This window comes from Panthera uncia, chromosome C2, assembly GCF_023721935.1.
Source record: "Panthera uncia isolate 11264 chromosome C2, Puncia_PCG_1.0, whole genome shotgun sequence".
Classification (NCBI taxonomy): domain Eukaryota; kingdom Metazoa; phylum Chordata; class Mammalia; order Carnivora; family Felidae; genus Panthera; species Panthera uncia.
Window position 1 is genome coordinate 99,735,433 of NC_064810.1, and position 14,096 is coordinate 99,749,528.

Consider the following 14,096-nt stretch of genomic DNA (forward strand, 5'->3'; position numbering starts at 1 on the left):
TTTCCCCTGATATTAACATCAGCAGGATAGCCCATGTTACTTCAAAGTTTTAATTTAGATTCAAGTAATCCTAATGATCTTAGAAGAGCAAAAGCAAACGTTCTCTGAATAAAAGTAGATGCAAACTGGGTCTCATTATTTAAAAATTATGTTTCAATTATAATAACTAGTGCATTGTCAAAGATAACCTGACATACACGGATGTCAGTGAAAATGAAAGAAAATGGATGAGGGAGCATAAGGCAAGCTGAGAGCAAAGCACAAGCTAACAACCCCCACCCTCACCCTCATTGCCCAGCCAGGTAGGATATATGTGATATTCCTCAGGCACCTCTGGCTGCCCAAGAACAAAGGAAAGGAAAGAAAACAAATGGTTACCTGATAGAGATCACAGTCATAGAAGACATGAGTCTCCATCAGTGTACATATCTCTTAGATATGTAAATTACAAGAAAAAGGCAATCTTATCTATCAATAGCCTATTCTCCAGAAACCTATAGACTCAGTTCCTGGAGCCCCAACATCAACCTCCCCTCCACAGTGATGTGGGGAACAAAGGCAAGAATGAAATAGCAGATAAAATTAAGTTTCTTTATAACGTGCAGCCCATTGACAAATACTTGAGGCAAATATAACATTTTTCTAAGAACTCCCTACTGTCCTAATATTAATTCCTTACTAGAGAGAAAACAACCTCAGCTTGACAATAGCAAAGCCCTTGACATTTTAGGAATCCTCTTTAGCATATCAAAGTCCTTCTGGAGGCCTCCCTTTTGCCTTTACCTCCCCCAACTCCATAGTATATAACCAGCCACTCTTCACAACCGCAGGGCAGCTCTTCCTGCCCACAGGTCCTGTCCCAGTGCTTTAATAAAATTTAATAAAATCACCCTTTTGCACCAAAGACCTCTCAAGAATTCTTTCTTGGCCATCAGCTCTGGATGACCACTGTTCCGAAACCCCATCAAAAACCATCACAAAAACATTAACAGATCTGTAAAATTTCTGGTATCATTCAACATAGACTATAAAACAAATAGACATAGTGTGCTAAAAAAAAATAAAGACCAAGTTTGAAATGTATATTGTGAATGAATAGGAAACTATCAACAGTGACACAAAATATCTGGACCATCTCTAGAAATAAAACAACAAAAATATAAACTGAATTTTTAGGTTGCAAAGATTAGATGCCTGGGTGGCTCAGCTGATTGAGGGAAAGACTTGATTTCAGCTCAGGTCATGATCCCAGGGTCATGAAATTCAGCCCCATGTTGGGCTCTGTGCTGAGTGTGGAGACTGCTTAAGATTCTCTCTACCCCTCTCCCTCACTTGCTCTCTCTATGAAAAATAAAATAAAAATAAAATAAAAAAGCAGATTAGACACAGCTAAGAGAATATTACTGAAGATAAAAAATTACTTGGAATGTAGCAAGGACAAACCAGATGGAAGATAAAGGAGAGGGCACGAGCTACAAACAATAGAATGAATATATTTAGAAGACTAACTGAAATCCCAAGATGAAATATGATATCAATGAATGGGTAGAAATATTTAGAGATATATTGGCTGATATTTTTAAGTGATGAAATACATCAATTTAAATTAATATAAAGCAGTCCAACTATAAAACACCTTGAAACTGTTAGGTAGAAGTTAGATAAAAGCAGTGGAAAGAACACTCAGAGGCAGTGTCAAGTCCTTGAAGGGGAATGATAAACAGGAGCTGGAGGCAAAGTCATGGGAGTTAAGGCACCAAAAAGGGTTAACCAGTGAGAGAGCCTGCATTGTGTGAAAGGAGGTCTTGGTCTTTGGATTCTCCAAGAAAAGATTTATGTGGGGATCCACGTTCAAATGAAGACAGCCAGAAGGAAAGTTGCAGGCACAAAACAGTTTATTAAAGCAAAAGTATACTCTCAGGGTGGGAGAGTGGTCAAGTTCCCAGTGGTGGACCCAGCCCTGGGTTGTTTTGAGATTGGATATTTGTTGTCTCTCCGGGGTGGGAAGAGCTGTGATATACAGTATATAGGGTGGTAGTCTCTAAAGGGAGGCTGTGTCTAGTCATTTGGGGGACTCCTCCCACAGGTTGGCATGGGGAGTTTTTGAACTTACAAGGTTTGTTCCTCAAACACCAGAGCAGCCCATCTCCGTGGGGGCGGGGCTGTACCAGCAATGCAAATGTATTATAGGACACCGGGGGTTACCTGGGGCAAAGGTGGAAGAAGAGAGCCCTGCCCCTATCAGTGTCTCTTGATCTGTCTGCCCCTAGGTCTTGGAAGCCAGTAAGTCAGGATGTTGTGTTCCCAGGCTTTTAATGTATAGCTTATTTATTATTGTCCTTGCCTCCATCTCAAGTCTCTGTCATTCCCCTTCAAGGACCTGGAACTCTGCCTCTGGGCATTCCTTCCCTGGCTCTTAGCTTCCACCTAACAAAACTTCTGAAAACCAAGGAATAGCAGAGATTTCTAAAAGTACTCAAGAAGTGGGAGAAAAAACAAACTCCCTAAAAACACTGGCAATTGTGTGTACAGTTAAATGCTTAATAGTAACAATGACAGGAGAGAGTAGAATGATATTAATTTCAAAAAAAAAAAAAAGATGGCTACCAGTCATGCTATATCCAGATGGGAAAAATAAAAACTTGAAAAAATAAAGACATAGACCAAACAGGAGAAGGGAGTAAGAATGATAATAAACATGAGAAAGGAAAGGAGAAAGAGGGAAAGGAGGGGAGGGAGGGAAAGGAAGGAAGAATGGGGAGGAGAAAAGAACAGGAGAAAGAAAAGTACAAAAGTGACAGAGTTCACCATGAATACACATTTATTAAAATAGTGAAAGTACTTCCAGTGGAATTAAAATTATCTCAAGTGTAAGGTCTGAGATGAAAGGACTTTAGAAATAAGGAAAAAACACAATTAACTATAAATTAACACTCACTGCATAAAACATCAATAATGTGTATACTTAGGAAGGGTAACTAGACTGCATTAAGATTCCTTATATCCATATGGAGATCTAAGGTTTTAACCAATTTTAGACATACAAAATATCATTAATAATATAGTAATTTTATTGGTAACCATAAAAGAATTAAAAATGGAGAGAACTTCCAAAATAGTAATAGGAAAACATTGAATAGAAAACCATACAAATGCAAAAGGCAAGAGAGGAAAGAAAAAAAACATATATAGAACAGGCAGAAAAAAGAAGTCACATAATTGGATGATAAATTTAAGTCTTAATATAAATATAATTGTATTAAATAATCTAGTTACAAGATAAGAATTGTCAAGCTCAACTAAGGAAGAATAAAATAACAGTCCATTATAAAAGATGTATTACAAAAACTATAGGAATAAAATAAAAAGGTATAGCCTGCAAATTCAAACAGAAACAAAAAGTACTGAGAAAGCTATGTCAGTATCAAACAAAATAGATTACTAGAAATTGTTGCTTCTTCATGGAGAGAGACAGGAGACAAAGACTGAGAGATATCTGAGATCCATAAGAATACAAAAGATTTCAAAAATATAATTAACAAATCAGACCTAATGGCCATGTAAATAACACTAATTTCAATGGAAGAATAAACATTCTTTTCAAGCAGACAAAATATTTACCTAAAGAATATTTAAGAATGCTTCAAAACTTTTGAAATAAAACTAACATAAAGTAATTCTCTAATCTCAATGGAAATGAGCTAAAAATCAGTAACAAAATATAATTAGATATATCTCATATATTTGTAAATTATGAAATGATTTTAATAATATTTGGATCAATAAATAGTACTAATATGAGAATATTTTAAATACTGTATATTGAACATACCATGCTATATTAAATATAATATGCTAAATGCAGCTGAAGTACTTATAAAGTTATGTAAAAACTGAACATTTGAAAAAGGTAGGAAAACATCAGCAATAAAATGAGAATAAGAAAATCACAGAATAATAATACGAACATATATTCAATGTGTAAGGTTAAGAAAATTACAAGCAGATATTTTAAGCTAATAAAATTGGAAGGCTGATCAAGAGGGAGAGAAAAACAACTAATATCAGAAATCAGGAAGAAAATAATACCAATGATGTTACAGACAAGGAAAAATGAGAGATTAAAGTAAATCAGGCAAATGAATATGGAATATTTACGAATAGTTTCCTAATCCTAGAAAATAATAAAATGTACCAGGATGAGCTTAAGCAAAAGTACATAGTAGTCTTTTAATGAATAAAAATGGTGCATAAACAGTAAAATTCTCTCTCCAAGAAAAATTTTCAGGTCTCCATAAATTTACTAGAGTGTTACAAAGCATTCATGGGAAAAATAAACCTATACCTAAATGGGGAGAAGATAGTTCCTAATGGAATGACAGAAACAAGTCTAACTATTCAGCAGCATCAATAAATGTAAAGAACTAAAACTTGTAGTTATGGGACAAAAGTTGTCAGAATGGATTACAAAACTCCAGTTATATGGTGTTTAAAAGGGGCATTCCTAAAGTATAAGGATCCAGAAAGGTTGAAAGTAAAGGCATTAATTAAAGATACATTTTAGAAGGGTGGCCTGGCTGGCACAGTCAGTAGAGCATGCCGCTCTTGACCTCAGACGGGGTTGTGAGTTGAGCCCCAAATTGAGAGTAGAGATTACTTAAAAATAAAATCTAAAAAAGGACACACTTTGCAAATACTAAGCAATATGATGCTTATGTGATTATAATGATTTCAGACAAAATACTCCTAAATCATTATTGGAGAAAAGCAGAGTTGCTAAATAACTATAAAATGTTCAATTTAACAGGAATATCCACATACATACATACTCACAGCAGGCATTTACTTCTAATCACCTAATAAAATTGAGCAGATATGTGAAATCACAAGTACCATTTCCATTGTAAAGAGAGATTAAAAATATTTAACACAAAAGTGAAAGAACTAGAAAAAGAAATGAAAACTTCAGAATCTTAGTTGGTAATTTTAATATACATCTTTCAGTAAATAACAGATCAGACAGCCAACACAACAAAGATAATTAACATTTAAAGAGTATATTTCAAATTCGATTTGTCAAACACATGTAGAAAATTGTTCCCACTATGGAGGACACATACTATTTTAACCACAAATGTAAAATTTATGCAAACTGGTTAGATGCTATGCAATAATAAATTTCAAAATTTCTGTCTCATACATACTACATTCTCTTATCACAATATAATTAAATTAGAAATTGACGACAAAAAAAAGCTAAAACATCCTCCATACTTTTGAAAATGTAAATTCAAATGCCTAAACAAATCACGTATATATGAAAGAATACTAATTTGAGATATTAGAAGCTGTGGGATTCAACTAAAGTGGTAAATGGACTGACATTAACAATTCTAAGTGCTTACCTCAACAATGATAAGTCATTAAAATAATAGCCAAGCATCCAATAGGCAAGAATATAGGCAAGAAACCAGTAACTATAAGCAAAGAAATAAGAACAGAAGCTAATTCAAGAAAAAATATATAGACAGTAAAGAGGGCTGAAGGAAAATGCACCAATATTTGAAAAAATGAATATACTGAAAAATATCCAACAAGATTAATCTTCAAGAAAAAAGTGAAGGCAAAATTGAATATTAGGAAAAATATTGTTATATAAGTGCTGATATTGCAAGAGACTGTCTAACTTAGTTGAAAACTCAGCTAAGAAATTTCTGATATTAAAGCAGTACCAAAATAAAAATACTACCTAAATAATTGTATAACCATTAATTAAAATAAATGAAGAATCAAATGAATGAATAATGAAAAGGATTTCTACAATGTTAGGCCTAGAAAGCTTTAAAGGTGTATGGAAGCAAATGTGCGAGGAACACCAATCTTAACTGAACTCTTGAAGAAAGCAGAAATGACAGTAACACCTCTGCATATTTTATGAGGTTAGTATAACCCTGACACCAAGCCAGAAATGCCCAGTAAGAGGAGGAAATTATAAATTAATTTCATGTTATAACATACATATTAGTTAAGAAACACACTATTGTAAATAAAGGAACCCAGAAATCCAGTATCATCAAGCTAGAATCTCATCTCTCATGTAACCATCCAGCAGGGGATGAAGGATTAATGACTGCTATAGGGTCTTTCCTACAAGATGATATGGGGACAAACACTCCATCATCTCTCTGATGTTGATCTCACAAGTATGGAAAAACTCGACTTGATGGCATCACATCTGTATTCCTCATCTATATTCCTATTCCAGCCCAGGAATATAGGAAAGGAAGCAGAGACAAAAAGAAGCTGCTTAGTGTATGCTTTAAGAATGGGTCATAGAAACGCACATAGCATTTGGTTCAAATTCTCCTTACGACTTCTAACTTCAGAGAAAGCTGAGATATATTGTCTTCTAGCTAAGTGGCCAAGTGAACCATTAAAATTGGATCAGATTGTGCATAATTTGACAAAAGTAGCACACTGAGTTGTTTCTATATGTAAAAGGAAGAAAGGGAGAAAAAATTCTGGGAGAAAAGTATCAATCTCTGATAAAATATCAATGTAAATATTCTCAACAAAATGAGCAAACTAATCCAGCATAGTTACTAAGATTTTAGTAAACCATTTGAAAGTTTCCTGGTTGCAGTGTTATTTTAGTATCAGAAAATTGACTAATATACTTCACCATCTTAACAAATTAAGGAAAAAATGCCCATAGGGATACTCCAGGATTAGCAAAAGAATTGCTTAATAAAAATTCAATATCCACACACATGGTTAAAAGACAATCTTAGCAAAATAAATATAAATGAAAACTATCTTAGTATGTGATGCAGCTTAATACTGCTAATTGTTTATCATTAACTATTATAATTTTGATTAGATTGGATTCTGAATTTAAATTTTGTATGGTTTATCATAAAAGATTAACAAATCCTAGCTATTTTTTTTCCACAGGTCCCACATCGTAAACAGAAATAAGGTGATGGTGGCTATTTTTGTATTTAGATTAATGTTCCTCATTGCTATTAAACAAAATGTAATTAGGCATCATTCAAGCAATAATATTTGTTTGTTGTTTGTTGTGACCCTTGTGAACAGTAACCAGTTAGGGTTGTATTATTAAGAATGGTAGCAGCATCCATGCCTAATTCTCAGTCTTCAGTCTAAGTCAATATAGAACATGATGATTTGGGGGACTATCTTAAATACTTCCCTATCAGAGAATTTTATCTGTGGCATAATTACTCATTACAGAAATTTTTCTCAAGTGTTTTCTGCTAATCTATTTAATTAAATATCTTTAACATCTGAATTAAGCATTCTACCACTCCATAATTGATTGATTAATAAATTCCAAGCAAGACAAACATTTTTCGTATGAATTTTCAAACCTCCTGACCATCTATATCCCCTACTCTTTATCACCATGTCAACACTCAGTTTAACTAGGGTAAAATCAAAATTCAAGCATGTTATATTATCACAAATGACTTGTTTTACAATTCAGTAGGCATGCAGTATTTAAACAAGAAAAATCCTAAGATCCAAACATTGAGATCATGCAGCCAGAAGGAATATTTAACAGGATTAATAGACAAAAAGCAAATCAATAAATAATATTAATATAGACACTTTATATCTGTCCATCGTGTACTCAATTTTCAGCTCATATCTCAGTAGGAAAGTTTCTCTTCTTACCAGAGAATACAAAATATAGTATTTATCATTGGTAAAACAATGTAGATCAAAAAATCTTTATCTATCTTAGAATAGGAAGACAGACCAGGTATCAAAAACACAATCTAAAAGATACAGCATTGACAGAACAATAGCTAATACCCAAGAGTAGGCAATTTTTCAAAGCATTCTGGGAAGAAAGCAAAACCATGTTAATCAAATATGGATAGTGATCATTTTACTTAAAAGCTGAAATACTAGCAATCACAGATATACAGAGAAATTTCTCTGTAATTTCATAACACAGGAAAATGAGATTGTGATAGAGACAAGCACGGGTTTAAAAACTTGACTATAGGGTAAATAAACATTGTAACTTGGGCAATAAAAGGAGAGGAGAATTTCCAAACTAAAGCCTAACATCATTGTGGCTAAGTTTCTCACCGTAAGAAGTAACCATTTGTAGAAAATGACATATATTTCTAAAAACTTTATTGTCTGTTTTAACTAGTTTACCTCTACATAATTCTCATTCTATGGTATGAGTTCAGTCATCCACAAAATATGTCTTAATCATTCATAAAAAAATCTCTTCATAGATTCTTAAAGAATATATTGTTTATTTTTTAATGTTTATTTATTTTTGAGAGAGAGAGAAACACACACACACACACAGAGAGAGAGAGAGAGAGAGAGAGAGAGAGAGAGAGAGAAGGGGAGGGCAGGGAGAGGGAGACAGAAGATACAAAGCAGGCTCTGTGCTGACAGCAGAGAGCCAGCTGCGGTGCTTGAACTCAAGAACCATGAGATCATGACCTGAGCTGAAGTCAGATGCTTCACCAAGTGAGCCACTCAGGAGCCCCAAGAATATATTGTTTAAATCAGTGGTGATTCTGTATTCAAGGACGGAAAAACAATTAGATAACAAGAGCCTTTCACAGAACATTTCTTTTAGAAAACCTACTTTTTGTGGGGGTTGATGTACGTAATTTTGGTAAATCAACATGTTTTACTTTTCACCTTTTATATGTACATACTTCAGAAGGACATACTCTACAAATTCATTTTAAAATAAAAGAAAAAATGAAAAACATGCAAACAGCATGAACTTTTGAAACATAAACTGTTAAAAATATAAAACAAGCACACAGAAGTACACAGCAAAAGCATTGTGTTAGTAATTGTAGTCGTTTTCAAAACATCAAACACATGTTTTCTCATACAACTGAAACACATATGGGGGCGGCAGGTGGCTCAGTCGGTTAAGTGTCCAACTTCAGCTCAGGTCATGATCTCACAGGTCATGGATTTGAGTCCCAAGTCGGGCTCTGTGCTGACAACTCAGAGCATGGAGCGTTGCTTCAGATCCTGTGTCTCCCCCTCTCTCTGCCCCTGCTCACACTCTCTCTCCTCTTTGTCTCTCAAAAATGAATACACGTTAAAAAAAACACATATGTATTTGAATATTCTTTCCAAATCTGTTTTTTAAAACTTGATGTGTTGACAATAATTTAAAAAATCACATTGATATTCTGGTGGCTGCTAAATATCAAGGTGAAGCAAAAGACAAAATTCCATCAAGTAAGTTTTTGAAAATATGAGGCACTTTCTTATTGAGGATGAGAGAAAATTAATATTTCTAATTCTGTATTCCATTTTTTATATCTTTAGGAAGTTATGTTGATCACATTTTCCAGTTTTGTTTAATCTCCATAATCTAATTACAGGAAAACATCTAAAACTGTTGAATTTTTATTTTATCAGAAGGTTGTGGTGGAGAATAATCTACCTGAATTGGTGCCAGCCACAGTAGACTATTTTTTCATATTACTGTATTAATATTTGACTATGTAGCTTCTATTTAAGATGCTATTTATAGCTAAAGGCAACATCAATAAGACATTTTGCTTCTTTTTTTAGTTCACCAACTTATCATTCCTGTTATAAATAACGTGTTGTAATCATCACACATACCAAGAGATTAGTCTTCAATCCTTTCCTAATCTGTGGTCCTAAAGGCTAACAGGTTTTCCTCACTTAAGTTCTTATTATTTGCTAATAATACCAGTGACACTAGAAAGGTACACCAACTTGCTTCCTCTCTTGATCTACATCAAGGAAACAAGAGCCTTTGAATAAGGAGCATGGTCTTCTTGATAAACACATTTATTGAGTTCTTAGTAAAACACCTCTTCTTGAACACTGAGAGCAACCATTAAATGAAATGTGGAGCACCTAGACTTTTTGAAAAAACTTAAGCATAATTTTGATGGTTGATTAGTGAATGGAGAAAGAAACAAAACACTACAAAGCTTATTAGTGTGATGTAGTGAGGCAAATAAGAAAATGAGATTTCCTTTCTTATCAATTTTCTGAAATTCTTCAAAGCTCAGAGAAGTAAATTCTCATGTTCAATTCCCATGTGAATCATCTAGCCTCACTGCAGCAAATGAGAAACATTTGGTAGAGTTATACCAAATAATTCTATTTCATGCTCATTGCCACAGTGCTTTGCAAAGTTTGACATACATGTGGGGATCTTGTTATGATGTACACAATGATGACCTGGTGAATGTTTTATAAATGGCTCTCTGGAAAAGGGTGTGCATGTATTTACATAGATAAGTGTAATATGAATTATACTAATAAAAAGGATTAGAAATAATTGTCACATTCTTTGTGGTAAATTTCAATAGCTAATTGAATCTCACAAGAAGTATCTTGGATTTTTGATGAGCTCTTGTATTCTTAGCCAATCTATAGTTGCAGTTCATCCATGACAAATGGAATTGCTATTCAATACACAAATTCCTTCCCCAATGAAGTTATTGCCATTAAAACTGATATACTGTCTACTGTAAAATTCCCACCATTGTACAAATTATATTCATTAAATCAAACTTCTTCCAGCTTCATTCTGAAGTATGTAGAAACTTCAGTCATTTGTCAGTGATGGGTCAGTGATTCTTTCCTAAACCAGATAATCCATTTTATATACCAGAAGATGATTTCCTCAATGGTCTGTGCTATTCACAGCTCAGGCTACAGATACAATACACTTCTACATTTGATCTACATTATTAATATATTCCCCATCACTTATATAAGTCAACCAAAAACAACCAAATAAATAAAGACTTGATTTGTAGTTTTTACCTATTTTCATGATGCAAATACCGCCATGGTGACTGATCAAGCCACCAAAGTGATACCACTAATTGCACAGCTATGAGGAGGTAAACAGTAACTACGGTATTTCCACAACACAGACAACAGACAACTTCAAGAGTATAGATGAAGGTAAATGTAAATACTTGTAAGTGAGGAGCTTTGAGAACTTATTCCTATTATTAATATAATTCAATGTTAAGGTTTTGTAGTTTATTTTTACTAGTGCCTTGTTGAATAATAAGCTTGCAAAATTGCTGGGAAACATACATGATGAATGCTAAGCACCATTAATGTTAATGATATTTAAAATAACATAGCTTCTGGAGTTGATTTTTGGAATGTGTTGTTATTGGCCATAAAGTCTATAAAACTACTTTCAAAATGCATCCCACGTGTGACTGTACACATAACTTTTTCTGGACTACCAAGTGTATTGTGGTTAAAATAGGGCACATAATCTATTTAAAGATATGGTCTTGAATAGAACACAGCAATAATCTGGGGAAAACATCTTTTAGTGACATGGACTGTATACAGATATCAGAACAAGATCTACCTTGTCCTCAAAGGAAAAAAAAATCAAGGTTCAAGATTTCAAAATACTGTCAACCCTTTATTCAAAAATAAAGGTAACAGATAAATATATTTTTACATGACATTTGAAAATATTACCGTAATAAGCATCTCCAGAAGAAACTGCTAGTGAATGAATAAAATTCATCCAAAGACTGAAAAACTACAGTAAAAAAATGACTAAAACATACTGAAAAAATAACTGGAAGCAGAAATTGCATTCCATACTCTCCTCTTCTAAACAAAATAAAACCTAAAAGCAACAGGTAAGGGGGGGGGTGGTGGCACCTGGGTGGCTAGGCCTGCCTGTTAAGCATCTCACTCTTGATTTCCACTCAGGTCATGATCTCCCAGTTCTCCCTGGGACTGAGCCCTGTGTTGATGGAGACCCACATCATGGAGCCCCATACTGTTAGTGCAGAGCCTGCTTCAGATTCTCTCTCTCCTCTCCCTCTGCCCCTCTCCCCACTTGAACGCATGCACACATGCTCTCTTTCTCTCTCAAATAAACATTTCTTAAAAAGAAACAAAAAAACCAAAAGGGGACAAGAACAAAAATATATCAAGTGTGATCAATAAAAAAAAAAAAAAAAAAAAGGTCTGGGGAATTTAAAACCCAACAGATAAAACTCAGAACTATAAAATATATAGAAAGATTTCCCAAAGCAATAAAAACAGAGCAGAAGTAAATTCAGGATGAAGAGTAAAAAAGGACCCATAGCTAGCTACAGATGTTGACACCTAAGGCACATCTCTCAAAACTAACTGGTATCTGCAGGAGTACAAAGCAAAATCCCTTGCTTGCACCTAAGGGAAATTAATATTTTGGCTCTAAAGACTACAGGATTCAGAGTTCAACAAATAATATCTTAATCAAGCCATGTTTTCGGAAAGTGATAGGAGTCATAGTAGGTGGCTGACGCAATACCAGGTACTTTTTATTGTGAATGTGCCACATATCTACGAATGCTTGGCTGAGAGTTCTGAAGGGAAAACTGGACTCACACTCAAACCTCTCTGTCTTTAGAAAATTTCTTACAGGACTCTGAACATCTCGTACAGCTTACGAATACTGCTATAGGCACCTACACATAAGTGTTCTCTAAATAACTCTCCTGAAAAAAGGAAGCAGCACAGAACCTATGAAAACAACAAGGAAAAAAAAATACATATGCAAACATTTGAGAGCAAAGACAATCATTAGAAAAATAACTCCATGGAGCCTGTGAAAATCATGCCCAAGTGATTGTCCCTAACCATAAACACCCCTACACACCTCACCTCACACACGCACGCACGCACACACACACACAGAGTTGCCTTCTACAAGCCAGGAAGAGAAACCTCACCAGAAATTGGATTTGACAGCACCTTGATCATTAACTTCTAGCCTCCAGAACTTTGAGAAATAAATTTCTCTTGTTTAAGTCACACAGTTTGTGGTATTTTATCATGGCGGCCCTCACAGACTAAGATAACTATAAGTCTCTGATGTTATCCAGTGCTAAATGCTTAAGATAGGAAGGCAACATGAAGGAGTGAAAAGAAATACTAGGTAAATAAATAGGTAAATGAGTAAAAGGAAATATTAGGTAAATAAAGAGGTATTGGTGCATGTGGTGAAGGCTATGATGAACTAGAGATACACAGTACAACTTAATAGGGAAAACATTCGCAATTAACATTAAACAAATTTGGCAATTGTATCAATGTAGATTCAGATACTTTAGAAAAAGAAATCCAGGTCTTTACGTGAAATCCCTCGAGTATTAAGTTTAGGCAACTAATTTAGATTTTGGTTTTCTTTCATACTGAAGGCTGAAAAATAGCTTAATATGGGAAGATTCAGCTCATAAACATGTCTGACATTTTTATAATGATGTGCATCAAGTTCAATGCATTCAAATGTAGCCAAATAGACTAGGCCTTAAAAGTGACAATAGAGAAGACCAATGAAATAATGCATTTTCAAGAAAATATAAAAGAAAATGTTCAAGATTAGAGTTCAATCTCACTCCTGTTTGGGCATGTTACATCAAAACATAAAACCATGAAAGAAAAAATAATTTCATTCTTTTCTTTTTATACCTCTGTTCCTTTATATTCCACTTTGCAGAGTTTAGATCAAGACCACACACACACACACATGCACACACACACACTAAAGCAAAGAAAAATATTCATAAGTCTTCTTTTAATTAAGAATTAAAAGCTAGGGGCACCTGGGTGGCTCAGTCAGTTAAACGTCTGACTTCAGCTCAGGTCATGATCTCATAGTTCATGGGTTCAAGTCCTGTGTCAGGCTCTGTGCTGACAGCTCAGAGACTGGAGCCTGCTTCAGATTCTGTGTCTTCCTCTCTCTCTGCCCCTCCCAAGTTTGTACTCTGTCTCTCCCTCTCTCTCTCAAAAATAAATAAACATTAAAAAAAATTTTATAAAAGAATTAAAATCTAATGTAAAATAATACATTTTGCAAATAAATATATTTACTTTAGTTTTATATTAGTATTCATTACCCTGGAGACTGGGTGAAAAAAGCAAATCGGAAAACTGAGAGAGCCATAGACATATACTGCAGAGATTTAAGGGAAATATCTGGTAAATGTATTCCTCCTTTTCATGTTATTTATTTAAACTTTTAAAAATGCATACTAATGTGAGGGCTATGAAAATAT